Source organism: Rattus norvegicus, chromosome 3 (assembly GCF_021556685.1).
Source record: "Rattus norvegicus strain SHRSP/BbbUtx chromosome 3, alternate assembly SHRSP_T2T, whole genome shotgun sequence".
Taxonomy (NCBI): Eukaryota; Metazoa; Chordata; class Mammalia; order Rodentia; family Muridae; genus Rattus; species Rattus norvegicus.
Genome location: NC_141536.1, coordinates 116,860,324 through 116,886,353, shown reverse-complemented (window position 1 = coordinate 116,886,353; position 26,030 = coordinate 116,860,324). Strand labels below are relative to the sequence as shown.

Sequence of the window (26,030 nt, the reverse complement as noted above, 5' to 3'; positions counted from 1 at the left end):
TGATAGACTGATTAGAATTTCAGTGCTGTGAAGAGACTCGATGTAGGTATCTTGGGCTAGTTTTAGCCTTCCGGACCAGCCATTCCTTGCCCGACTCTATCTGAACTAACACCTCATGATGATAGATAGATAGACAGACAGATAGATACATGCTATTAACTTAGCAGCACACTACCTTCCATCAATTCAAGAGCTAAGAGTGCCATTTGATGGTACCGTGGCCCTATAGAATAAAACTTCCCCATCTTAATGTATCTGCCTTCCTCATGTACCCACCAATGTACTTTAAACTTGCCTTGACTTAGTTATACTTTAAAATTATAGAAAACCCATGCAGCTGCTTCCACATTGGAACATGGAATTTGGGGTCATCTACCTCTGTGCTCTTTGGTCATGTCATTCATAATGGCTTCAGGATAAACTGTCTCTTAATCCTTTTAAGATGAGAAGAGAGCTAATGGGGGTTTTTCGTTTTGCTTTGTTTTTGGTTTTTTGTTTGTTTGTTTGTTTTTTAATGTTGACAATATGCAGAAAACAACCTACAAAATACAGCAAAATACAGCAGGAGGTCTGTGTAAAATGCATTCCCTGCGTGACACATGCTCTTCGGACTTTCTCCTTAGCTCCCAAGCCTGCCCTCATTCCCGGGAGTGCTTTTTCCTTTCTTAATAGGCTATCTATTTCTATCTGATGACTAATTTTAAAAGGGAGGATTTTTTCCATCCACCCCTCCTTTTCATGGCTGCTGGGATTTTCAATTAACCTGTACTAAGTTTTTATCTTAAACACTGATGAAATTGTCCTTGAATTTCTTTCTGAGACTGTTTCTATGTTATTTTTTTTTTATGGAGACTAAGAATTCCCCACAGGAATTCAGTTTCCCTGGTAACACTGGCTTTGGGAGAAACCTACACATGCCATCCCTTTTGCAACCTGCTAGCCAGAGGATCCTGGAACTTGGGAGGGTGGAGGGTTGGGCTAATTAGGAGTCCAAGCCCCTGGGGAATTGTAGGAAATGTAGAACATGCACATACCAGTTACTGGGGTTGGGTTTGCTTAACATTCACCCCATGCAAACAACAGTGTTGGATGTAAATACCTGCAGAGTGGAGTGGATTTCATTTGGTCTCTAGGGAGGCCACTCCTGTGGCCAAACCTTCAAACACACTCTCTTCCAGAAAGGGGAGGCAAAGGCAGATGTTGCCTAACTTAGGGTTTCAGCCTATTCCCCAACAAGCAAGAGTAATCCACCCATTCTCAATAAGCAGATTAAAACAGCCAAATTAATAGTGAAAAATAGAAAGGGGAATTTACTCAGTGGGACCTGGGAAGAGCTCTCCTACTTCAGGACCATCTTTGGGATCCTGAAATGAGGTTGAGGTTTAAGCGGAGGGTCAGAGTTACACATATCTGAGGAGTGCTGGTCAAGGCATGGCCCCACTCAACACTGACCCATCATTGCCTCTCCTGGAAAAGAGATGTAATAGGTTGTAAATCTCTTCCTAGAAGAAAAGTCTCCCTTTGGCTGGTTCAGGATTTAGGGTTTGTCTTCTCAGCATGAGTAGACCATTGTATGACAGCAAGAGTGGAGAACATAAATGTCTCTTTAGAATATCTTTATCTCTGTCAGGCAGATTTCAAAGGTACTATGCCAAAGTACAGACAGAAGGTACTGGGTCTGGCTGTCTCTCAGAGTCAGACACAAGTCCTGTTTCCAGCCACTAGAAAGCAGGTTTCCCAGACTCACTGGCTTGTACACTCTGTGAGCTCTCAGTAGGTGCAAAGACATCCTAGACTAGTGTATCTTTGCTAGACTGAACGCCATTTTAGAATAAGGGGCAATAACTATAAACAAATGTAACACAAGGGCAAGGAAGTATATGGTCAAATTCTCTGTCAAATGTTATAAAAATAACCATATAAGATCAACTGAAGTTTCACAGACAGTAAAAATGACTAGAAAGACTTATTGTAAGTGTAATTTTAAGTATTGAATTCTATAAGGTTTTGTTTTACTTTTTTATATTTCCCAAATTTTTAAATTAATCATAGACTGCAGTTGAGTTGGCAAGACAATAAACTCAGCCTTAACACATTAGCTCATTACTTCAATTGCTGTTTGTTGAACACTACTCCCCCAGGCAGTTCTAGGCACTGGGGTGTTCAACAATGACTGTGTTCTGCATGTCAAGATGCAGGAAGGCCCACATGCTGAGACAACAGAAAGCAGAGACCCAAGATAGAATCATGTAGGCCCTATTAAGCATGAAAAGATTGTGGACACTGGGTCTGGAGAGAGAGCTCAGCAGTTAAGAGCATTGACTGCTCTTCCAGAGGTTCTGAGTTCAATTCCCAGCAACCACATGGTGGCTCACAACCATCTGTAATGGGATTTGATTCCCTCTTCAGGTATGTCTGAAGAGATCAGCAGTATACTCAAATACATTAAATAAATAAATCTTAAAAAAAAGATTATGAATATCAGTCTAAGTGGGATTATACAAAACAGTAAGAAAGAGCTAAATACTTTTACAGGAAAGACAGCAAGAAAGTTCATAACTACATGGCTTTCACTGATACATGACTATTGGTGTGTCTTTTTTTAAATGCAGAGGCTTACTGTTTAGCCATGTGGTGGGTTACTGGTCTACAGTTATGCTATCTCATGAAAGAATTCCTAAAAATACTTTAAGTGCTAAAACTGTCTTGAGTAAAACTGGTCTCTGGTCACTTAGACCAGCCATAAATTCATAAGATAAACTGGACTCTAATCTAACAGTTATGAGAACACCCTGACCACTTAAATGCTTGCTATCTCTCTGCTTCTGTCAACAACACTTGCTTGCTGCAAATGTCCACACCTGCCTTTCTATATATGTCACAATTGTGGTCCTTGACTTTAAAAACAAGCTAGAGGTCAATACTGCTTCCTGCTGCTCTGGTTGGGACAGTCCCGATGGAGGTAAAATAGAAGAGAGCGACTGACTTATTCAGGCGTCTCTGGAGTTTTTCTCTTCAGGTATCCCATAGCCATGATCAGCCTGGAACTCTTTCCAGATATTGGAATGGTCTTGAACTCACAGGGATCTTCCTTTCCTTGCCTCATCAGTGTTGGGAGTAAAAGTGTGAACCTTACACCTTGCTGGAGTGTCTTTGAGAGTGAAAGAAACCAGACCACAGAGGATGAGTTCTAGAGAGATGTGACTTACTGATTCATGGGTGGTAGCTTAAATGAGAAAGAGAGAGAGCAAGAAGGGTTCCGGGAAATAAGTTTGAGCTGTTACACTGGCTTTTTACAAAAGATTTATGGTAAAGACTGGGGCGAAGTATGAATGGGTAGCGGGTGAGCTGTCCAGCCCAGCTGCCCAATCAGGTGTCAGGGAGCCTCTTCTCAGTCTCACCTCCACGGGCAGGAATTCAGAAGTGCTCATCTGGAGAACATAACCAAGAAGCTGGAGCCAGACTCTCTTCACCCAAGGCAGAACCAGGGGAAACCAGAGCAAAGGATATTTTAAAACACCTGTTTTAAAGTCTTTTAGAATCCCCTGATAGGCTCATAGGAGCATCAATCTACTGGGCTCCTCTTTGTGGGTTTTTATCTTGGCTTCCAAAGCTTGACTGGAGAGATATGAACTCAGGATATTTTAGTCAATTTGATAGCTGTTTGGTACCTATGATCACAGCTTCCTCCTGGATCTCCCTTCTGAAGATCAAGAAGGAATTTAACTGTTATTTGATTTTTAGGTTAAAGTGATAGAGAACATGCCCCTCCAATATTAGTGGGTGATTCCGGAAATATTATCAAGGGATGGATTAAGAGCCTTGCTTTTAAATAAAAAAAAATTGACTTTGCAACTATTGTCTGTAACCCTAAAACTCAAGTGAATGATGCAGGAGGATTGTTAGAAGTATAAGGCCAACACCGGTTTCCAGAGAGCTCCAGGCCAACCTGTGTAACCCTCCCGGCAGGAGCAAAGGTGCCAGAAACTGACACTTTTAATTCTTTCCTTGTCTATCAGACCAGGGAAATAATGGTCTAAAGCCATTGAAATGCCCACAGAATCTCATGCAGCGGAAAGCAAAAGGCTGAACTTTGTGCTAGCCAGAGAAGGAACTTGTCTTCTGGGAAGAAATCTCACCATTCTGGTAGCTTGCTGGCCCTTGCAGGAGAGACTGAAGTCTAGACAGTGAGGGCTAAGGACCGCCGGGTTATGCAGATCCCTTTGGTATAGTTAAACTTAAACCTCACTAAACCTTAGGAACATTAATCTAGATTGGGGAGGGGAGGTCCCACTGGACCTCTTTGTTCCCCATCTTAATGCATCCATATTAAGCAAATCTCATTTTCCTGCTTTTGTACTACTGTTTGCCTCTTTAATTGGCCTATGTAGGACTGGTGACCTAGGTTTTTATAGTTGCCAGGATCCAGAGTTTGAACCTAATGATTTCAGGGTCACTGAGGGTACAAAGTGAGACCCTGTCTCAAAACAAATAAGAGCACAAACAAGTAGGGGCCAAATAGATGAACTGTTCTCATTCAAACCACCACACCTGCAAACGTGGTGATGACTTTTACTGGTAGCGGAGGAATATTCCATTGTGTAAACAACCACGTTTTCATTAGCTATTTATCAGTGGATGAGCATCTAGTCTGTTTCCTGGCTGCTGTGAATGGAATCAGTTTTCCTGTACTTGAGATTTGCTTTGTATTCTAATATGTGCTCTATATCTGGAGAAAGTCTCATGGACTGCTGAAAAAAATGTGTATTCTTTAGTGTTTTGGGTGGGATTTTCTGTAGGTACCTATTCAGTCCACTTGATTTATGATGTTATTAAACTCCACAATTTTTCTATCCTAGTGTTTTTTTTTTTAGATGACCTCTTTGTTTATGAGAATGGGATACTAAAATCACCCACTACCACTGTGTGATCTGTGGTATTGAGTGTAAATGTATTCCTTTTATGAAATTGGGCACTTCCAAATTTGGTGTATATATGTTTAAGATTGTAATATCTTATTTGGTGAATTTTTCCTTTAAAGACTAAAATGCTTCACCCCAGCTCTTCTGATTAGATTTGGCTTGGAGTTTGTTTTACCAGAAAGTAGAATATCTATGCTTGGTTGTTTCTTAGTTTCATGGGCTTGGAAAACCCTAAAGTGATGTCTTCTATTGGTCATAATGTGTGTTTCTTTGGAAGAAAAAAAGATGAATATTGTTTTCTGATCCAACCTACTAATCTGTGTCTCTTCACTGAAGAACCAAAACCATTAATATTGAGAGTAACTACTGAATGGTATACATTAATTCCTGCCATTTTGTTTTTTGGTGGTGTTCTCCTTGACATTTTTAATTCGATGGCCTGAAATTACTTGTTCCTTGTGCCTTGGGAATGTTTAACCTTCTCTTCAGACCTGAATCTCCCCCTAGTATTCTCTCTATAACTAGCTTTGTAGATGTATGTCCCTTTCATCCATTTTGTAAAGAAAAGCTTTACAAAAAGCTTTCCTTTCTCAGTTGATTATGACTCATAGTTTTAGTGAGTATTATAGTCTGGGCTGGCATCGGTGATCTTTCACAGATCTTTCTGTCTTTCACTAGTCTTTCTGTCTTTCACAGTCTCCATTGAAAAGTCGGCTGTTATCCTGATGAGTCTACCTTTGTATGAAACTTGTTTTTTGTTTTCTTGAAACTTGTAATATCCTTTGTGTGCTTTGTACATTTATAGTTTCTATTATTATACGATATGGGGAGTTTCTCTACCTGGAGAAGAAGGCATGTGTAAGACATGTGGACCTTGTGGCATAGGTGGGTCTCAGGGGTGGGTGGAGTTACTGTGTGAGTTTAGTGTTCCTCCTAGGAGGGGAATTGTCCTCAGGGCAAAGGGGTTGGTGGAATTTATGGCCTAGGTTCCTTCCTTCTGTCTGGAGAAGAAGTCAACAAGAAGCCAAAAGCTTAGCTATGGAAAGACAACTCTGCTCTTCCTGGGAATCTCTTGTCTTGGTTTCTTTTTCTTTTTTCCTTTATTTTATTAGATATTTTCTTTATTTACATTTCAAATGTTATCCCCTTTTCCAGTTTCCCCTCTAGAGCCCCACATCCCATCAACTCTCTCCCTGCTTCTATGAGGATGCTCCCCTACCCACCCACTCTGCCCCCCACCTCCCTAGCCTGGCAGTCCCCTACCCTGGGGCATCGAGACTTCACAGGACCAAGGCCTCTCCTCCCATTGATGCCCGACAAGGCCATCCTCTGCTACATATGTGGATGGAGCCATGGGTCCCTCTATGTGTACTTTTTGGTCGGTGGTTTAGTCCCTGGGAGCTCTGGGGGGATCTGGTTGGTTGATGTTGTTGTCGTTCCTATGGGTTGCAAACCCCTTCAGCTCCTTCAGTCCTTTCTCTAACTCCTCTATTGGAGACCCTGTTTTCAGCCCAATGGTTGGTTGCGAGCATCTTCCTCTGTGTCTGTCAGGCTTTGGCAGAGCCTCTCAAGAGACAGCTCTATCAGGCTCCTATCAGCATGCACTTCTTGGTATCCACAATAGTGTCTGGGTTTGGTGTCTGTATATGGGATGGATCCCCCGATGGGGCAGTCTCTGCTTCCTTCCTTTCCTTCAGTCTCTGCTCCACACTTTGCCTCAGTATTTCCTCCTGCGACTATTTTGTTCCACCTTCTAAGAAGGACTAAAGCTGCAGAAGGTCAGAGTCCATGATGTCAGAGCAAAGCATGGCAATAGGGACAGCTGAGAGTTCACATTTTGATCTGCAATTAGGAATGGGGGAGGGAGGGATGGAGGGAGGAAAGACGGAGGGAGGGAGGAGTGAGTGAGGGAGGGAGGAAGAGAGAGAGAGAGAGAGAGAGAGAGAGAGAGAGAGAGAGAGAGAGAAGAACTGAGAATCAAATCTTTTGAAACCTCAAGGCTCATCCCTAGATGCACTGCCTCAAGGGCACACCTCTAATCCTTCCCAAACAGTTCTACCAAGTGGGGACTATTTATTCAAATATATGAGACTGTGGGGCCTATTATCATTCAAACCACCACATCCCAGCCCCTAACCTCCATAGGCTCATGACCATATCATAATGCAAAACACATTTAATTAACCTCAAAAATACCCATAATATTTTACAGTCTCAACTCAATTTAAAAGTCCAAAATCTCTTCTGAGACAATCCAATCTAGTCTCTTAGTTGTAATCCCCTGGAAAATAAAAGGCAAATCACTTATTTCCAACATGCAAAGGCATAGAATATATATTATCATTCCAAAAAGGAAGGAATGAGAACATAGGACATAATAACCAAAGAAAGAGCAAAACTCAGCAGACAAAACCAAATCCTGTAGCTTTATGTCTGATGTCAACAGGCTTAGATGGTTCTACCCCTCCAGCTTTACTACCTACACCACATTTTTCTTTCTTGACCTGGTTCCACTCCCTGTCGAAAGCCCTCCTTGTCCAATGTCTCACAGCTCTGGCTAATTACCAACATCTTGGGGTCACCAATGCAAGCCAGGCTTCATTTTCACAACTTCACACAATGGCCTTTCAGGGACTCTATGCGAAGCCCATCCTGCTACCTATTTCCGGTCTGTAGCAGCTCCCCTTCCTCATAGAGGAAGATTACACAATTCTTTTCCTTTGTATCCTTCAAGACTCTAAGGCCAGAAGTGTGTGAGTGAAGTAGCCAGAAGTGTGTGAGTGAAGTAGCAAGGTCTAACTGCCTGCTTGGGATGGAACCCTGACTCTTTGAATTATATTTACAGAAATCTCCCTCTGTTGTTGCTTCTTAGGAACAGAAAAATTTTGGCCTTTTTTTTTTCTTTTTTGTACATCGTGGAAGTTGAGCTGGGTAGGGCCTTGTCTTGAGGTCTGGCCTCTCCTCACTCTTCATCATATGTCCTGCTTCCAACACTAAATTTCCTGATGCTTTTTCCCTTTAAACTCTATATTTTGTGTTTACACACACACACACACACACACACACACACACACACACACACACACACTTGCTCTTTTTAATAACAATGTGGCAAAATCAATATTAGACCTTCTTGAACTTCCCTCCACCAAAAAACACAATGCAGTACTTTTCAATGTAGGACAAGGGCAGAACGCAGCCATATTATTTGCCAAAATATCATTAAAATGGTTTCTAGTCCAGTTGCTAATATTATCCCCCTTTGAAAGCTCTCACGCTGGACCTCCACAGTCCACCTGCTATTAGTACTACTATCTTCCAAAACCCTGTTAGGATGGCCCATTAAGCTCTGTTTATAATATTTAACTGTATTTCTAGTTCAAAATCTTCCAGACATCCCCCAAACCAGCATCATCAGGTCTGTCACAGAAATTCCTCCAACCTCTGTCTTAAGTTACTTTCCAATTGTTGTGATAAGACACCATGACCAAAGCAACTTATGGAAGAAAAAGTTTATTTGGGGGGCTCACAGTTTCAGAGGGTTAAAGTCCGTGACTATCATGGCAGGGAGCATAGTAGCAGGCAGGTGAGCTAGTGCTGAAGCAGTAGCTGATTACATCCTAAAATCCATAAAAACCATGAGGCAGAGAGAGCTAATTGGGAATGTGTGGGCTTTTGAAACCTCAAAGCCTACCCTAATGACATAGCTCCTCCAATAAGGCCACACCTCCTAATCCTTCCCAAATAATTCCATTGACTGGAGACCAAGTATCCAAACAGATGAATTTTGGGGCCTCGCCCATTGGATGACACAATGTATCTTTCTGTTGCTTTCTATATGCTCTTTTACTTGGAGACCTGGGGGGAAGGGACACTCTGTATCTCAACTGAAATCTTGTAATCTGAACTTGAGCTGGTTGTCTCATGGGGCTTCCCCAGTCATTTCTGGTGGATGCTGTAAGCAACAAATCTAATGTTTTGCTATCTATCTACAACTTGCTTTTTTTGTTGTTTTATTTTTGTTCACTGCATGCTTAACAAACTCGCTTACTCAAAACTAAAAGTACAGCTATTTTGGACCATTCTCTGGAAAGAACATCAGTGATGAGAAGTAACTGAAACCAAACCACCAGATGGCTAATCATCAGTGTCATCAGAGAATATTGTTCAGAAACAAGGATTAAACTATCAAAATAAAAATGGAGTTATGCTGAGGAGGGTAGCACATGCCTATACATCTAGAATGTGGGAGGCTGAGGTGGGAAGACTGTAAGTCTGAGATGAGCCTGGGTTTCATGGTGAGACTGTCTCAAAGCAAACAACAAAAATGAAACCACTCCTGGCAGCCCTTCCAAAAGGAACTAAGGCCTAGAGGTTATGGGGAGACATTTTTGCATGTGGTTGCCTGACACCAACTGAATCTAACATCTCCCCTACTTGTCTTCTGTTTACGATGTATGCTATGCCATGGTCATTTCCCCTCAAGAAGGAGGGTGAAAACAAGGCAAGGATCATGGCAAGGATGAAGATGTTCTGACAAGACACTCACGACCTTCTCTGTAGGTGCATCACACGGATACAATGCACTCCAAAGAGCTGGAGTTTCCCAAGAATCTTGTGCATAGAGATGGAAAAGTCCGGGATCTGCTGCCCATCAGAAAGGCAGCTTGTTTCCTGCAAGGAGATTCTGTACAGTTCTGACAACTTGTCAGGTTACCTTACAGGAGAGACTGCAGCCCCAGACAATGATGATAAGCAGGACCTTGATAGGGATGCTTAGCCATGAATGTCTCTTGTTCTTTATTTCAGTCTAAACCTCATGGTGAAACCTTGAAAATGGACCTGGGGGTACGAGGTTGGGGTTAGTGAATTTCTTTGCTCCTCTTCACAGTGTGGACACATTAAAGAAATACTTTTGTTATAACTTTGTTATGAACACACACACACACACATACACACTCACATACACACACACACAAGTACGCGTGCATGCACATTAAAAGAATTATCCAAAGACATAAATGCAAAAACACTACAAGTAAATCAAGCTGTGTGGATGGTTGGCTTTTCTGTCAACTCAACGTAAACTAGAGGCTAGAATTGTCTGAGAGGAGAGAACCAAAACCGAGAAAATGTTTTCACAAGACTGGCTGTAGGCAAGCCCATGGTGCATTTTCTTGATTAATGATTGGTGTGGATGGGCTTATTTTATTTCGGGTAATGCCACCTCTGGGAAGTGGTCCGGGAATGAAAAAGAAAGCAGGCTGAGCAAGCCCAGAGGAGCAAGTCAGAAAGCATCACTCCTCCGTGGCCACAGCATCAGCTGCCTCCAGGTTCCTGCCTTGAGTCGCTGCCCTCACTTCCCTCAGTGATGAACTGTGACCTGAGAGTGTAAAATGAAATAAACTCTTCCCTCCCAGATTGCTTTTCAGTGTGATCTTTATCACAGCCGTGTGTTTTTTAAAAATCCACAGAAAGGCAGCCAGGGAAAAGAAAAAGTGAAAGCTAAAAGATAGCAAATAGTGGGGGTTGGGGATTTGGCTCAGTGGTAGAGCGCTTGCCTAGGAAGCGCAAGGCCCTGGGTTCGGTCCCCAGCTCCCAAAAAAAGAACCAAAAAAAAAAAAAAAAGAACCAAAAAAAAAAGATAGCAAATAGTGGAATTGCAGATATAAGTTCTAACACATCTGTAACCGAATTATGCAACAGTCTCCTGTGTGTGTGTGTGTGTGTGTGCGCGCGCGTGCATGCATGCGAGAGTGCTTGTGTATGTGTAACAATAACACCTCAGAATCCAAGAAGTAAAATGATATTGCTAAAACGGAGAAAAACACAAACCCACCATTACAGTTGGGGACTCTAGTCCTGGAGAAAATGATTACTGAGGAAGTCCCCGTGCCCTGCCACCTAAAGTGTGGACAATCTGAACACAGATTACATTTCAGAATCAATACAGAAACTTTATGTGCAGGAAAAAAAGTCACAAAAATGCAAGTACTAAAATAGGTCTGTTAGGTAGGAGGAGGCCTCAAAGATCATTTTTCCCAAGATCTGGCCTAATGTATTATTTCTTTCTTCAGTATTTGCTGCATCAAAACTATCTTGCATACTGTGTGAAACCAGAGGGCGCAGGAGGGAAGGGGAAAGCAGCTTGTCCTTTTACAGAACACCATGACTGATGCTGTGATGGGAGAAAAGAACTGAGACGTGGCTTTAACCTATGTCCCAATAATTCTCACGACGTATAAATGTACATGTTTACAAAAGTTAAAATATACCACTAACAGGGACTATTTCAACGGATTCTTAAAAGCTACCTTTGCTGAAAAGCATTGACTTGGGCCCTGCCTTAGTTACTTTTCTTTTGATGTTAAAAGATACCACGACCAAGGCAACTTACAAATGAAAGAGTTAATTGGGGGCTTGTTTACAGTTTCAGAGGGTGAGACTGTGACCATCATGGCAGGAAACATGGCAGGCAGGCAGGCAGGTAGGCAAGCAGCCATGATGCCAAAACAGTAACAAAAAGCTTACATGTTGAGATAATAACCAAGAAGCAGAGAGAGGGGGCTAACTGGGAATGGGTGAGTTTGTGGAACCTCAAGCTTACCCCCAGTGATACCCTCCTCTAAGAAGGCCACACCTCTTAATCCTTCCCAAATATTTCCACTAACTTGGGACAAAGCATTCAAATATACAGAAGCCTACAAGGGCTATTCTCACTCAAACCATCACTGGCCCACAAAAATAGCAAGATGAAAACTGACATATCTGTCTTTATCTTGCAAATGTTATTTAGGCTAAAAGCTAAGAGATAAGTTAGTGGCCTTTACTTCTCTTAAGTCACCTTGGATTCCAGGATCAAAACCTTGTGGGACATCTCAAAAACTCAACCAGAGTTGGGACAATGATAGATTGAAGGCAGCACCTCAGCTCAACCAGACTGCTTAATTACACATCTTCCATCGTCTATTTAAACTTGAACCTCATGTGAGAACCTCATGTAGAAACTTCTGGAGTACTTGGACACCTTTATCTGTCCCCCCTCCAAATGTAGCCACGTTGAATCAATGCCTTCTTTGTGCTTTATGGTGTTGCTCAACTCTGGACATTGTTCAGCTCTTTAATTGACGTATGGAATTGGTGGCCCAGCCTAACTCATGGAGGTTGCGGTCTGAGCTTTGCTTTTGCTGTAAAAACACATTTGCTACTCTCTCTAGCATTATAGAACTTTCTCCAGTCCTTCTGTCTTCCCAGCCCTCTGTTTTCCTCTAATCAGAAGACAATGTAATCTTACTTGGATTTAATTTATAAACATTACTGTCCACCACCACAGTGACCCTACCTCTCGCTTTTGCTTCACTTCTTCCCACCTGTCTCGTCATCCTCGTCATCCTCGTCATCCTCGTCATCCTCGTCATCCTCGGAGGTGCTCCGTTTGCATTTCAGTGACTGTCATCTTGCCAGGCTCCATGGCGTTCCCGTCTGCTCTTCCCCACTTTAGCCCTGTTAGGTGAGTAGTCAGACATTAGTAGGCTTGGAAGTCACTGACACAGCCCAGCCCTCATAATCAGCTCTAGACCCCATCTTCTGTGTTCCCGGTTACATGCTAATTCACAGGAAGGAGACCATTCTGCAATGGGAACGTCTTAGAAATGGAGAATCACATGGCATGGAGGAAGTGGTGGGGTTTTGTTGAAGCCTGTGAAGGGAAGAATAGTTCCTCTTGGTAAAGTATGACTATTTCAGGGTTGTACTTTTTATTGTTATTTTTTAATTCTCTTGAGTATGCTCTGTTATATAATTTCTGGACAGAAGAACAGGATCTAAATCTCCTCTGGTCCTGGGTTGGCCAAAAAATTATAAGATTACAAAGACATACTACTGATCCCTCTGTTAAGTATTCATCAAAATTGGGCTGTCAATCAGGAAAATATGTCTTCCCCTGACCCCCCACGGCCAAGCCACTGGTTCCAGAAATGGTAAACCTAAAGACAGTGCTAAGGAGAAAAATACCCATCCCCTTAATGAGGCGTGTATTTAAGGGCCTACCCCAGAGGCCCCTCTCTCAGTCACATGCATTTACAAACCCTCACTGACAAAGCTACCTACTTTGTGAGTTCTTTGAATTATCTAAAATCATAACTCTTTTTCATTTCCTCCATTTTTATCTCCTTTTTATGACTGGATATTGGCCAAAAACTTACAATTGTTCTGGCACTCTAGACGTTCTCACTTCCCTCTCTGAAGCCAACTCTGGCTCACATACTCACGATGCCTGTAGACCTCTGCTGCTCAGTCTGCCTGGCTTCCTGACCTCTAACTCAGAAGTCCTGACCTCGAATTCAGAAGTCCTTGACTCCCTCTCTTCCTCTGAGCCAGCTTCCTCCTCTCAGCATGTACCAAGATCTCTAGCTTGCCTACTTTGTTGATTTTATCCTCTCAAAATCCAATAAAATTGTTCTCAAGTTTCCTTCAGAGTCTATTTCCAGTCTATTTTATCTTGAAGACTAAGAATAGTAAAAAGGTAAAGCCTGTGGCACTAATTTTTTTCAAACCAAAAGTTTTGCAAACCAAAAGTTTTCCTTTCTTCTAGCTCTTCAGCAGACTGAGATAAGGTAGCATTTTCAGAATTAAATGATAAAAAAGGTTACAGAAAACATGAACAGAAAGGAAATGGTGTGTAAGTGTGACTATTTTCATTTCTTCCCATTTGTTTATTTTATGTGTACATGTTCATGCATGGGCCAGGGGTGCATATCTGCCATCGCATGTGTGTGGAGGTCAGAAAGTAACTTTTAGGAGTCAGTTCTCTCCTTCCATCATGAGAGTTCTGGAGATATAATTTAGAGAGTTTAAATAGCACTTCTATTGCTGTGATAAAACACCACGACCAAAGGCAAGTTGGGGAGGTGTTTTAGTCAGGGTTTCTATTCCTGCACAAACATTGCAACCAAGAAGCAAGTTGGGGAGAAAAAAATTTATTCAGCTTACACTTCTACATTGCTGTTCATCACCAAAGGAAGTCAGGTCTGGAACTCAAGCATGTCAGGAAGCAGGAGCTGAATCTGAATTAGGGAAAGGCAGTCTCAACTAACCTAGATCCCTGCAATCTCTCAGACACTGAGCCACCAACCAGGCAGCATACACCAGCTGATATGAGGCCCCCGACACATATACAGCAGAGGACTGTGCCTCAGTGAGAGAAAAAGCGCCTAACCCTCAAGAGACTTAAGGCTCCAGGGAAGGGGGAGGACTGTTGGGGTGGGGGAGAGGATGGGGACATCCTCTTCGAGACGGGAGGGGGGATGGGCTGACAAACTATTGGAAGGTGGACAAGAAGGGGGGATAATGACTGGACTGTAAAAAGATTAAAGAATAATAATTATTATTATTAGAAAAGAGGAAGTGAGACAACCACGTGACACGGTGCTCAGCACCAGGAAGTGCTATTTCAGTAGATTATGCTGCCTTTTATCATCACAATGTATGCTTTTGATAAGTATCAGAATGTGAAAATGCAAAATAAAAAGAAATGCATATTTGAGGCTCCAAAGAAAAATACCAGGATTCCCAATTTCATACAATAAACAGTGGTGGACACTGACTGTCATGTTGGTCCTGGCACAGTAGTGGATGATTTCAAATACCTGTTCTCCTCTCTAGATAGGGTGTCCAAACCAAAAGTCAAGAAAAAACCCTAAGAATTAAATTACATCATAGATCAAATGTGCATGACAGATATCTACAGAATATTGCATCCAACAGAAACAGAACATATGTCTTTTTTTTCAGTGTAGTAAGCTACTGAACTATAGTTACACCATCTTGGGAAAGTATTCAGGAATACTTTTAAGTGCTAAAATTATCCTGAGTAAACTTGTCTCTCATTGTGTAGACTGGTCATAAATTGTACTGGTCTCGTAGACTAGTCATAAAATTTACTGGTCACGTAAACCAGCCATAAATTCCTATATAATGTGTCCCCGAGTTCAAGGTTATGGGAATTAACTAGTATCTTTCTGCTTCTATAAACACCTTGCTTGCCTGCTTCCTGTAGATTGTCCACAGCTACCTTTCTGTGTGTGTCACAGAAGTTTGGTTTTTGTCTTTAAAAAATTTGAACAAATTGGAGATTTGTTCTGTGTCTTAACTACTACTCTTCTTGGTACAGCCCAAAAGAGAGAATAAAGGCTCCACATAATTTGACTTATTCAGCTCTCCAGTGGCCTTTCCTCAGGTATCCATAACACCAACAGCCTGGGAAACATCTCTAAAATGGATCATGTTCTAGGCCACTGAAGAAAGCACCTTCAGTGGGCGGTGAGGCACTCAGCAGCTAGGATGCCCACAGAACATTCGTCTTTTGAGTATTCTCGGTCTATTCACACAAACACTTCTGACAATCCCATGCTGTTAGAAAGCTTTAACAGACATCTCACCAAGCAGCTAACACTTGGCTGATGCAGGGTCCTACTGGGTAAATCTTCTCCAGTGAGGATGTTTTGGGAGCAGGCCCAACCCACATGCTCTGTGGAGCCCCTCAGCTGGGACAGGCCAGGAGGATGACTGTGGCAGAGATCCAAAAGGTTCTTGAGAGCTGCAGGGCTGGCAGGCAAGCACGTGTGAGCTCAGCAACAGACATGTGTGAAGTGGCTTGAGACCGCCACATCTCAGGAACATGGCGGTATAATGCTCAGGGTCGCTTTTTTTCTTTTTTACTGAGACACAGACTTTATTAAGATTTTCACGTGTAATAGAGCACAGTTTCCATTGCATCCAAGTAGCAATCAGGAATGGCAGCATGTCGTTTTGTAGCAACTGACACTGTGGCTTTTTAATTTTGGTTTGCAGAAACCTTATCCTCAATTAAATCTAGTCATGCTTTTGAAAAACACTTTAGGTCACTCCGAGCCTGGCAATTAACATTTGGCATAAACAATGGTAAAACCACCACAATAGATACAAATACAGCCTCATAGGCGGTATTTGTATCACAGCAAAGGGAACGGTAGCCCGTCAATAGTAACCGGTTAACAGAGGAATTCAGTGAAGACATCTGGAAGCTTTGATTCCCAGCCCTGACAGTTCTCAAAGTGGCAACAATGTCTACAGTGCAGTTCACAGCCGAGAAGTACAGCATGAGCAGCCCATTTGAGTTAGTGTGTCACAGCCTTCTGAGTTATCAACAACACCTCAGAATAAAAAATATTCAAGTTGTATTTCTCATACAACTTTCTGTGCTTCCTGAAGGGCGTTAAATGGATTTAATGGAGGCAGTAGTTTCCCCTAAGGTGAATTATTTTTAGCATTTTTATAGTTGTATAGACCTAAAGACTCTCAGAATTATCAGTGACGAGTGTGGGAACATTCCCACTTATCGTAATATCATATACTTGACTCACAATGTCATTCTGTCAATTTACCTGAAATTAAGTTTTAGTCTTGTAACGAATGCATAAGAATGGTATAATAAATAACCGATACACTGGAGTAGACACAGCTACAAATGACAGTTATGGGGGCGGGGGCCCACACTCACGCCACTGGAAGTTTGAGCGTCTGCATGTTTGAACTTACAGAAATACTGACGTGCATACACACCTGTCTACTTTAGTCTGGTGTCTTCAGAAACCCAAGATATGGTCCCCATTTATCCAAGAAAAAAAAACGTGTAGCTCGTAGTTTCTCCTTTGAAAGTAATGAAATAATTCCAAGACTTTTAATAACCAGAATTTAGAAAAGAACAGTTTTAGTTAGAAATTGATTAAGTGTATAGAGATGAGTGAATGAATGACTCGAATAGATCGCAAAGAGAGATCAAACTAGAATCCAGATGAAAAGTGATTTTAAGGAGAAGCACAGGGGTTGCTGGCAGGGACCAGTGGCTAGGATGTGGTTTCCTACATAAAGGGCCTTCCATGGGCGCTAACAGATGTTTCCCTGGAGTGGAGGTAAAGGTGGTTTCGCTGTTTCATCCCTTCTAATGTTCAATATTTATGTCAGTTTGTTTAGCAGTAGCTTTGTACTGTTGGGGCTCAGAGCTCAGAGCTGGCTCAGTAACATATCAATGCCATCTTGGAGTTGGTTCATTAGCATATGAAAGCCTGTCTTGGGCTTGGCTCACACCTGAGCTGTCTCCGCTGGATCCTTATCTGATATGCCTATCAGAGCTTGCCCTGGAGCTTGGTGCCACTCTGAGCTGTCAGGTGGCAGGCTCCTGTCTTGCATGCCCTAAATTATTCTAAGTCACGCGAAATGGTTTTCAAGTTCTACAAAATGCTTTCACTTATGTTCCTAACAGCCACAAATCAAGTCTTTTCTAAGTCTTAAAAAAATACCTCTTAAGATCATAATGCAATAAACATAGAAATCAAAAGCAAGAAAAACCAAGAAAACCACAGATACATGGAAGTGGGACAATATGTTTTGTTTTGTTTTGTTTTAAATGGGTGATTTGTCTACATGTATGTCTGGGAAATGCATGTGTGCCTGGTTCCTGAGGAAGCCAAAAGATCCCTTGTAACTGGAGTCACAGGTAGCCAGCCATGAGCTCCCACGTAGGTGCTAGGAGTTGATCCCAGGGCCTCTAGATAGGCAGCCAGAGCTCTTAATCACTGAACTGTTTCTCCAGCCCCATGGACAAAATATTCTTGAATGAACAGCAGATAGTTAAAGAAATCAGACAAGAAATTTTAAAAATCCAATAATCCAATGAAACTGACAGCACAGAGCAAGGCAGTTCCAGGGGAGAGGTTGCAGTTTTCAGCACTAACAGTAGGGGAATCCGAGCGATCGCAAACGACCTGATAATAAACCTCTAGGTCCAGGAGAAACTAAGAACAACCCAAACACAGAAGTACCAATGGCAAGAAATAATAAAAACCACAGCGGATGTTCACGAAACAAACTAAAAAAAATATTTCAAATTTATCCAATAAGGAGATTTTTCTTTGAAAAAAAAAAAGAATAATATTAACAAACACCTAACTTATCTACCCAAAATAAGACACAAAAACTCCAATTGATGAAATAGAGATCAAGAGGGGGGTTACTGGAGATTCATTCATTTAGATGAACAGAATCCTTAGGGAGTGATTTGGAAACTGAAAAGCCTAGATTAATCAATTCCCAGATACATTCAACCTACCAAAACCAAATCAAAAACATATAAGCAGCTTAGACCCATAGCTGTCAATGGAACTGATGCAGTGATGAAAAGACTCCCACAAAACAAACAAAGAAACAAAGTCAAATCATCCCTATTTATAAAAGGCTCCTTTACTGAGAAAGGTCCTAAGGACCCCACCAGAAAACCTGGACTTGTTAAACACTTTCAGCAAAATAAGAGAAGACAAAAATCACTTTGGAATATGTTAATGGCAAGTTCGCTGAGAAATAAATTAAGGAAAAAAATCATATTCACAATAGCTTAAACAAAAAGAACAAGAAGATCTAGACAAACTCCTAGGCTGCACCCAGTCGTGAAGTGAAGGGCCTCTACTAAACCTTTAAGAAACTGAAGAAGTCAAAGACACCAGAAGAGGTCAAGTCCTTCCATGCTCATGGATTGGATGAGTCAGCCATCTGGGGACACAGGAGATCTTGCCTCAAAGCACTCGCACGCGCATGGCACACTCATGCACTCTCTCACACATGCGCCAATGAGGGACTCGTACGGGAAAAGGAGAAACTGACTCCCTTGAGTTGTCATCTGACAGCCACAAGAGCTCATGTGTATACCCCCAATTAAATGAATAATGTAATAATAAAGAAAATTCTTTAAAACTCACACTATTGAATAATCAAAGCAATGGTTGTATGAGAAACCTTATAGAAGTCCTCTGCGTTGTAAGAGCTGTGGTTTGAATGAGGATGTCCCTCATAGGCTCAGGTATATGAAGATTCATTCCCCTAATAGTGGCACTGTTGGGGAGGTTGTGGAACCTTTAGGAGGCAGAGTCTTGCTGAAGGAAATGTTTCACTAGGCACTGGTGGCTTTTGGGAGATTGCAGTGTCTTCCCACTTGTAGTCTGCTGTTTTCAGCAGGTTGGAAATGTTTCTCTTATCTTCCTGCTCAGGCTACTCTAAGCTCAAATAAACTCTTCTTTCTCTAAGTTCCCTGGTCATGGTAATCTGTCATACCAACAGAAAAGTAACTAATATAAGCTAATATATATGAGCATATTCCAATTTCACACATGTGTATACATATTTCATTTTGAATTGAGGTACTCTTTATGTGGAGATCATATTTTCCCCACAAGCCAGTGAGCAGCATTCCTCCATGGGCCCTGCTTCAGTTCGTACCTCCAGGTTTCTGCTTGAGTGCCTGCCCTGATTTCCCTTAACGAAGGATGTGGATTTGAAATCTGAAGTCAGATAAAGCCTTTCCTCCCATGAGTTACTTTGGATAATGCTGTTCATCACAGCCACAGAAAGCAAACTAGAACCAAAATTGGCAGGGAAGTGGGGTAGGCTACCGCTGTGACGGACCTGACCAGATTGTTTTGGGAGAGATTGTAGAAAGGGTTGGAACTTTGGGTTGGAAAAACTCTTCAGTTCTAAGAATGTAATGGGCTGTTATATGGAAGCTTATAAGCTAAGAATGTTGGAAGAAATGCAGGCGACAGAGGGGAACAAAGAATCGATTGGGTTGTTTGTATGATGTTCTCCATTAAGAATCTGTGTGATTTGTAAAACCTGTCCTCTACTGAGATCCTGGATGCTGCTTAGCTGGGGCACAAAAGTTAACTGTGAATAGTAAGAGACCAGTATCACTGAGGGCAAATCTTCTGGGAAGTATTTCCTCAGGGTCAGCACGCAGATGCTGTCCAGAGGGGGCCAAGGCTGCACCTCAAGCTGTCAGCTGAACTTGTAATGTGCAAGTCCACCCCACAATATTGGCTTTAACAGCATGAAAGCTTGAGGAATGAACAGGTCCTAGAGAGATGCTAAAGCTCATCACAGAGCGTCTGAGTTCCAAAAGAGAGGCCATTAGTGAGGAAGGTACAGCCTTGGATGCAGTATAGACCCCAGGATACTGGAGATCCTAATACTGTAGGATGCCCACCAAAGACAGTGTCAGGTACCAGGGCAGAGCTGGGCTGAGCCTGTAAGAAGAACTTGGTTTGCTGTGATGGCCAAGTCGAAGAGGAGTTTTCGGACCTAGATCATGAGTCTCAGATGTTCAACGCTGAGTTACATTTTTGGGCTTTACTTGTTCCTATGTCCAAATTCTTTTGAAATAAGAAAGCATAAAACTTGATTTTTATTTTATAGGAGCCACGGCTAAGAGACTTTGAACATTTAAATAGACATTGAAATTCAAAGAATGGGTATTTTAAAAAAAAAAGTGAAACTTCTAAAGCCGTATTTGTTTTTAACCATAGTGATGTGAGTTATATTTGTGTGTCCAGTTGACAGAAGGATGGGGTCTCCTGGTTAGCTTCAGCTGTAAACTTGACGCAGCCCCGAGTTATCTGAGGGTGTCATCTGAAGGACTGCTCATGTCGTTATTGCTAGTTGATGTAGTGGGGTTCACCCCACTGTGGGTGTTGCCATCTCCAGGAAGGTGGGCTGGGCTAGATAAGAAAAGCAGATGGACGTGAGCCCGACAGCACGCCAGTAAACAGCACTCTATAGTCTGCTTCAGTTCCTGCTTGCAGGCTTCCTTCTTTAACCAACCTCCTTCGGAAGTTCCCACAAGTTCATTTTAGTCAGAGTGTTAATCGCAGCAACGGAGAAAACTAGAACAGGTAATAACCTGGAATTGTAAGGCAAATAAACCCTCCTTTTTTTGTGAGAATATTTGTATCATGACATCAGAAATGAAACTGGGACTTCTTGTTGTCCCCTACCAGAAAGATCATAAACCTAAATATAGACCTTATTTTCCAGGCTCTCTTTGTCTAGGGATGGTCATATACCGTAGCTTTGGTTGAGTGGTAGTTGGCTGGGTGAAGTTTGATAGTGAGTTCTGAGAAAAGTTTTTTTTTTCACCTGATGAAATGAGACGGATTCAACACATCTCTCAAAACGACAAAATCTGAAACGCTGGTAACACCACACACCCTGTATTGGAAATGTGAGAGATGTGCTGTATTTTCCATCGAAGGCTTCAATAAGACAAAAAAAAAAATATTTTTTTTCACTTAAAAATATTGTAGAGAAGCCACTTGGAAGAAATTCAAATCTCTCCAGGGTCAGCTGTAAGAGCTAAAGTTGTGTTTCAAGTGTTTTAGTTGTAATTACTACGCTTCCGGCTTCCAAGAGCCATGAAAGAAAAATGCCTGCAACCTGGAAGCCCCTTGCCCAAGGCAGAGACTTCCTGAAATGTTGGGGGCTGTTGTTTATGGAAGAAAACAAGCCAACCTAACCACGGGGATGTGTTGGTCAAATATAGGTGGGAAGTACGTAGGCAGGAAGTACGTCAGGATAGATGCTTGCCCCTGATTGGACACGATGGGAAATATGGCAGCCTTATGTGTTTACCTTTATAAGCCCCTGCAAAATGTGACTCGTAGACGTTTTCTGGGAACACCAGAATGGATCTGGCCAGAGTCTGCCATCCTGGCCAGTACTTAAAGCTTGCTTCAAAATTGTGGCATCAGTCTAACTCTTGACTAGTGAGTTTAACACAGCCCTTCAGGAAATCAAAATACGTGCTCAAGATTGCACAAGGGTCTAAAGACTGCATTCTGCTTACCGGCTGCTTATTCTCCTGTCCTGTAAGAATGTAAGACTGAGGCTCGAACCACTCAGAATGAAGCCAAGCACTCAGGATTAAAGCAACTTTAATTCCCAGTTGCTTGGGAAATAAAAGAAGGAAAAAAAAAGCAGGTCCCTCGCCACTCCCCAAATGTGTGTGCTTCCCCGCTCAGTTTGGCATTGATTTGTCCTGACTATGGAGTCTCCTGCAGAAGTAAACAGTTTCTGCCTTACCTAAATGTTTAAATTATATAGTCATTCTCCTGGGACTCCAAACCCATTTCTAATACTTGAAGCTAATTCACCAATGGAGTTGAAGAGCTTGGCAATTTCAAACAAAACTTATATAACCTTACAATTGTGTCCACACAAAACTCTGCCCATTGAACTGGTCCTGTGTGCCTAAAATGCCTATGATGTTAGTACTAACATCAGGAGGCTGAAGCAGGGGGATTATGAGCCTGAGATCACCCTTAGCTCCACCGCAAGACTGTTTAGAAAACAAAAACACAAAAAACACAAGCCAGCAAAATAAAATCTCATGCACATAGATGTTTCTAGCACAGTTTACCCATAATTGCAGAAACTTGGAAGCAATCAAGATGTTTTTCATTTCACTGGGCACATGGTAAATACGCCATTTGGAAAGCTGCAGGAGGCATGAGGTTTAGCTCCTGGACTCTTTAAGATGATGTAAATCAGTGACATTTCCTGAAGCATCAGATCAGAAAGCCACACCTGGTAGTATAGAGCGGCAGTTCCAGCTACCCAGTAGGCTGAAACAGAATTGCAAGTTGGAGGGCCACCAGGGTAACTTAGTAACACGGTCTCAAAACACAAAGTAAACGAATCCTGAAGTGGTAGAACGCTTGTTTAGCACGTGTGTAGCGGTAGGTGTAATCCTGAGTTCAGAAAGTCAGAGGAAGGGGATGGGGGTGGCTAGACAAAAGGCCAGACAAGGCCATTGAATTTGAGAATGAAAGGAGGTAACTGATCGTAACACAGTTTCTAGCACAGCATTCAGTAACTGTTAGCTGCCATGTGAAAGTCACTATTATCAGGACTTCTTGGCTGGATCTTCTCTTACCTTCAATTTCCTACGCCTGTATGATATAGCAGGCATTAAAAAGACCACGGAAAAGACAGCTGTCTCTTGTGAGCTATCAAGCCTGTAGGCATGATGATGGTAGGTTGCCGTTTTGTTTTTTTAAGGCAAGGTTAGTTTGGCTTATGTTTCTACACCTATAGTTGTTTTTTTTTTAAGTTTTGTTGTTTTGTGGGTACTTGCTATGTAACAGGTAACTATGAATCGATCCTTCAAGAGCATTATCTCACTTAATCATTGCAACAGGCTTATGGGGCTTTTGTTTGTTTGTTTTAGAGACGAATAGTCTCCGATATTCTTCTCAGGTCACACCACAAGTCAAATGCCACAGTGTCAACCACCTCTGGGAACTATTACTAATCCTCTACCTAGTAGCTTAATCTTAGGATAAATAGACTTTGCTCTCTAGTGAGTGAAGGGCTCCTGAAGAACAAAACCAGACGCTCTTGATTCAGTTAAGGGAAGAGGAAATTTCAGGAAGGGCATGGCTGGGTAACCCCACCCTCCTCAGACTGCAGTAACATTGTTTTAGATTAGCTGCTAGCTGGACTAGAAGGCTTTAAAGGATAAAGCCATGTTCCTCGGTGGTTTTTATTTGTGGTAGAAACAGTTTCACTGTACCCTCAAGCACATTGGTGTTTCATTTACTAGAGATTAGAGTACACATCAGGAAACTTCCTCTCCAATCTCAGAATCGCACAGCACCAGCGCCTGTCAGGGTCTCAGCAGCTGCCGCTTGCTCCCGCTGTTCCTGATGAGGAGATCATTTTTGCTGAATTCACCACCTCACCTGTAGAGGCTACAGACAGCTAATCTCCTTTGTATAGAGAACCCTAAGGATGGGTGAGGAAACAGTAGAACCTATTCAGTTTCACACAACAGAACCAGTTGCTCAAATTCCACCCGCCTCACAGTTCAGACATTTTAAGGTCACTCTTTCAGCTATGTTAAAGTCTAAGATTCAATGTAAGCAAACATTCCTGCAATCCGGTAAGGGGCTGAAAGTTCTGGTGGTGGCAAGGGGGAAAAAAGCAATTCTTTCTTGCTTTATAAGGAAGGCAACAGTGATAACAATTTGATAGGTGTCCTGATTAGGCTTTTGATTGCTGTGAGACACCATGACCAAAAGCAGGTTGGGGAGGCAAGGGTCTCTTGGGCTTAAGTCTCCACATCATAATCCATCATTGAAGGAAGTTAAGACGGAAATTAAAACAGGCAGGAGATGACGCAGAGAATGTGGAGGGGTGCTGTTTACTGACTTGCTCCTCATGGAGTGCTCAGCCTGATTTCTTATAGAACCCAGCACCACCAGGCCAGGGATAAGCACTACCTACCCACCATGGTCTGGAGTCTCCTCCAACCACTGCCAAGAAAATGCCTTACAGTGGGATCTTACAGAAGTTCCCTCCTTTCCAGTGACTCTCGCTTGTGTCAACTGACATAAAACTAGCCAGCACAAAAATGTAATAATGCAGTACTTAAATAGCATTTACTGTGGGCCTGGTGTTGCTCTAAGGAATTTATAATGCTGTCGTAATTGTGTTAAGGATACTATTAGCCTTAGTTTTCAAAGGGGCAAGGTTAATTTGAAGTGTAGAGGGGCTAAGTGACTTGTTCACAGGAATCTAGAAGCAACAAACATTTACTGAGTACTTGTCGTGCTCCAGAAGTTAAGTCCAGAAAGTATATACTCCATCCCATTACCTTGTTTAATACTCAAAATAGCCTTAAGATAGTATTGTTGCCATTCCTTTTGGATAAAGCCTGAACCCAGAGTCCAGACCTTTAATCACACACTAGGTCACCAAGAGCAGGGGAACAGATACAGACTAAGAGTGAGTGGACTGGGAATTGCATAGACCTCAGTGAAGGTGCCAGGATTGTAGCCCAGAGCTCAAGGCAGAATGCTGTGCCTTCGAGCCACTGCCCTCTGCTGTTCGTGAGGTTCGCCCATGCACTGTGCCCGCCGCACCTGAGCCATCGCCTCCCGCGTGAGCCACCCTAACCAGGGGAGGAAACGCAGCCAGCTCTGACACCCGTCTCCGGGACTCAAGTACTTCCCCACACCCGCAGCCTTACGCACATCCCTCCTTCCTCAACAAGCTATGAACCCTCGCCTGGCCCTAGCAACCCATATTCAGTTGCCATGGTGAAGGATGTGCGAGGAGCCGGAACAGGCGGGGCCATGACCCGAGGACCCTCGAAGGGTCAGTAAAGCCAACTGAGAGGCTTTTGAGTTACCATGGTGACGCAAGCTCCTACAGGCGCGGGAAGGCGCTCTCGGGTAGCAGTCTGTTCTCTTAAAGGGGCCGAGAAAACTTGGCCTCGTCCTGGAGTAGCCATGGTGACGCCAGAGTAGCGCCGAGAGAGGCGGGGGTCCGCAGCCCTAAGGGTCGAGCACGTGCCGGGTTTGATATTCTGTCTACTGTTCCTAGGAAGGTTCCCGGCTTTATCATAACCCCACCAACGACAAAAAGAGTCTTGATGGGTCAGCGACTCTTACTGGGCTCTGTCAATTCCAAGTTGGATCTACTTGGAGCTGCCCAGTATTAGTTCACATCTGTCAGTGCCTGCAAACCTCCTGTTGCCATAGTGATGCGGGATCCTAGGAGGTGCACTTTGCTTGCCCTTGCTTATGAGTTGGAGAATCCCATGAAACCATTGCACAGGGTCTCTGCTAACACCCAGGACTGGGCTTGTGGAAGACAGACTGATGCTTCCCGGACCATTCCTGGCTTTACTCTGTCAGTGGATATGCAACAGTGTAATAGGTGAACCGAACCCTGACACTGCGGAAATACTGACCGTTAAGGACGCTTAGTTTTATAGATATCCCACAAAGTAATGTCTCCCAACTCTTATTACATGTTGACCTGGTACTACTATTATATGTTGTACCGTTTCATGGGTGTTGGGGGGAGGGGTTGCATGTGCAATTTTCTCTCTAGAGTAATTATCCAAAACTAAATTTACTTTGTCAAAAGACAAATGCAGGGGTTTTGTTGTTTTGAGACAAGATCTTACTGTGTAGCCCTCGCTGGCCTCGAATGTGCTATGTAGAACCCTTTGGCTTTGGACTCACAGAGATCTACCTGCCTTCACCACCACAATGATGAGATAGATTAAAGGAGTGAGCCACCAAACCAGACGATAAATGCAGTTTTAATATTTGTGGATATGGCTAACTTGTTCTACAATGACAGCAAATTTTATACCCTCCCAAATTAGAATCCAATACTTTCAGTTAGGATTATGATAGTGATGAACTATTTTAAGACTTTTCTAGAACCAATGCT

At 42.6% G+C, this 26,030-nt stretch overlaps 2 long non-coding RNA genes across 2 annotated transcripts; both read right to left on the bottom strand.

Annotated features, from left to right (window-relative positions):
- Nucleotides 1–6,032: 6,032 nt before the first annotated feature.
- Nucleotides 6,033–12,621, bottom strand: LOC108350462 (uncharacterized). The gene is made up of 3 exons (XR_015683807.1): nt 12,265–12,621; nt 9,640–9,764; nt 6,033–6,764 (listed from the first exon to the last, which is right to left on the bottom strand). It is a non-coding gene; the product is annotated as an uncharacterized LOC108350462 (long non-coding RNA).
- Nucleotides 12,622–23,283: 10,662 nt separating this feature from the next.
- On the bottom strand, nt 23,284–25,249 carry LOC134486443 (uncharacterized). The gene is made up of 2 exons (XR_015683806.1): nt 24,976–25,249; nt 23,284–23,567 (listed from the first exon to the last, which is right to left on the bottom strand). It is a non-coding gene; the product is annotated as an uncharacterized LOC134486443 (long non-coding RNA).
- Nucleotides 25,250–26,030: the final 781 nt, after the last annotated feature.